The following is a 2,918-nucleotide window of genomic DNA, read 5'->3' as shown; positions in this document are numbered from 1 at the left end:
TAGTACAGGGAAGTCACCCTCTGATGATCTTGACCTTGACATATATTGTCAAGGCCATAAACCTGAATAACCTCTAACAAGTTTTAGCAGTCGCTCGTTATTCGTTAAAAAGTTATTAACAAAAAATTTTACGAAATAACGTCTTACTTCTCGACATATAATATTAAAAACATCTCACTTTCTCTCCCCTGCCTGAGAGCTCATGACTTTCTCATGTTATATGACCTTGACAATACATGTCAAAGTCAAGATCATCAGAGGGTGGCTCCCCTATATTACATAATTACCCTAATATTTTTATTTTTTAGTACAATCATTCCTTATTCTATTTTTAATACATTTGATGTTACACTTTTACAAACTATCGCATTTTTCGATTTGATAACAAGTTAGTCTGCGTGAAACGAATTAGTCAACTTTCAGAAATTTTTTAAATTTTATACATCGATAGTGCTCTGGAAGATAGAATTTTATGCCAAAGGATTTTTTAATTGGAAAATTAATCGAGATATAAACAATTGATGTCAAGTTTTACGAAAAGAAAATTGTTCTGATTATTTTGTGCCATATTTGATTCTTAAGTGTAATGACACAGTTTCTATTGATTTGAAAGTGGAAAGAAGAATACAGATCAATTTTGCAAGATAATACGTAGAGCGATAGTATAATCTTGAAAATTAGGAGAAAAAAATTAGTATTTCAACGAGAAAAGCAAAATTCTGGAACCTTGACGAATTGCGGTTGGTTCAGTCGAGTAAAACGTGTTTGCTTTGTTTTTTTTCTTCGCAGTTAGATTCTACGCACTTTCTGGGTGGGTTATCGTCGAGATCTTCCTTCAGCCCGAGGCGACCGCGAATGTGGACCCGCGAACGGACGAGCTCATTCAGACCACGATCAGGAGGAAGTTCGAGAAGTGTACAGTGCTGACGGTCGCTCATCGACTTAAAACTGTTTTTCTAGTAATGGACGCTAGTAACGCGGTGGTGAGTCAATTCTTTTTTATAATCTTATTTTTTTGTGTATTTTTTCGATAACGTAAACTGTCGTAAACTATTGAATCTAAGTAAGTTGAATTTAAGTAGATTAACGAAATTTTTCTTTTATTTATAATTATGGGAAATCAGTGCAACTATGATCGTGATTTATCGATCATTTTTGTTACACATTTTTAAATTTCTTTTTCTAAATTATTATATTTATTTTTAATTTTTAAAAGCATATAAATTCATATGTCTATTTTATGAGTTCTTCAAATTTTTCCTTAATTATTTTCGCGCTCTTTCTTAGAGTGAAATTTTACTCCAAAAGTGTTAAAATATTTCTACTATTGAAAAAGTGTAAAAAATTTGCACTCTCGAATAAGATGATTTTCACTCTTTTGGAGTGAAAATCACTCCAAAGGAAAATAATCTCATTCTTTTCTTGGAGTGAATTTCGTTTCAAGAAAAGAGTAAAAATCTTCCACTCTTATTCAATAGTGTAATTTTTTTACTCTTTTTTAATAGTGGCAGTAGAGTGCGAACGACTCACAGCTGTACGCTTCCGTGCGTATACCTATGAGATTGAGTCGACCGTCCTTCCGTCCCCTCTCCACCTTCCTCTCTCGCCTATAATAATCAGGGTTGGACGTGACAACATAATGCTCATAATTTTTAATATGAAAGTGCTGATAGTTCCATTTTTTTGTTCTGTGACGTAATCCATCAGTAGAAACGATTATTTTCATTATTATGTTACGTACCAGTGTATGCATAAGTTTTTTCCGGTTTTTTGGTAAAAAAAAACACTTAATTTTCAAGGGAAATTAATTTTTTTTTTTTCAAAATATTGGCCATCGGCTTCTACACATTTCGCCCATCTTTCAGGTAATTTATGAATACCACGCCAAAAAAACTGCTTGTCTTTTGGCGCAAACCATTTGTCGAGCCATTTTCCAACTTCCTCGAAATTGCTGAAGTGCTGCTCTGCGAGCGCGTACAACTTTTGATGCGAAGAGGTGATAGTCAGATGGCGCCAGGTCTGGGGAGTACGGCGGGTACGGGAGGATGTCCCATCCAAGCGATTTCAAGGTGTCTTTCACTGGTTTTGCTGTGTGAGACGGCGCATTGTCGTGTAACAGAATTACTTTGCCATGTCTTCTGGCCCATTCCGGTCGTCTATTGATCTTTCCCATTGCTCGTAAACGTCTGCTGATTGTTTCTTGTGATACATGTAATGCTTCTGCTAATTGCCGTTGAGTTTGAATTGGGTCTTCATCCAATAACTCCTGCAATTGCTCGTCTTCGCATTTTTGTGATCTACCAGAGCGCTCACTGTCTTTCACATTAAAATCACCATTTTTAAATTGTCGAAACCATGTCTCACATGTTCTAATCGATGGAGCGTGTTCACCATATGTTTCTACCAGCAAACGATGACTTTCAACAGCCTTTTTCTTTTGATTAAATAAAAAAAGCAATGCGTGCCGCAAATGTTCTTTTTCAGGCACAAAACTCGACATGATCACTGAACGATAAAACAAAGACGCTAGTTTTTGGCGGACTCAACTTGTGTGTGTTTGTAGTTAAATGTCAGACGAACAAAATGGCGTATGTATCAAATTAATACGCTGCGTACTTTTCGCTGGTGCCATCTTTTAGTTAAACCGGAAAAGACTTATGCATACACCGGTAAGTGTTTATACGCTGCACGTATCAAATAAAAGACATTTATGTAGGTAGTTTTTGTACACGAGAATGTATTGTAAATTGCGAGCTTCTTCTTCAAAGTTGGACTTATATCGTGTGCAGGAATTCGATCATTCCCACGGGCTACTGCAGGTTGGTGCCATCTTTTAGTTAAACCGGAAAAGACTTATGCATACACCGGTAAGTGTTTATACGCTGCACGTATCAAATGAAAGACATTTATGTAGGTAA

This window comes from Trachymyrmex cornetzi, unplaced genomic scaffold (genome assembly GCF_001594075.2).
Source record: "Trachymyrmex cornetzi isolate Tcor2-1 unplaced genomic scaffold, Tcor1.1 scaffold38, whole genome shotgun sequence".
Classification (NCBI taxonomy): Eukaryota; Metazoa; Arthropoda; class Insecta; order Hymenoptera; family Formicidae; genus Trachymyrmex; species Trachymyrmex cornetzi.
Note: the sequence above shows the minus strand (reverse complement) of the source record.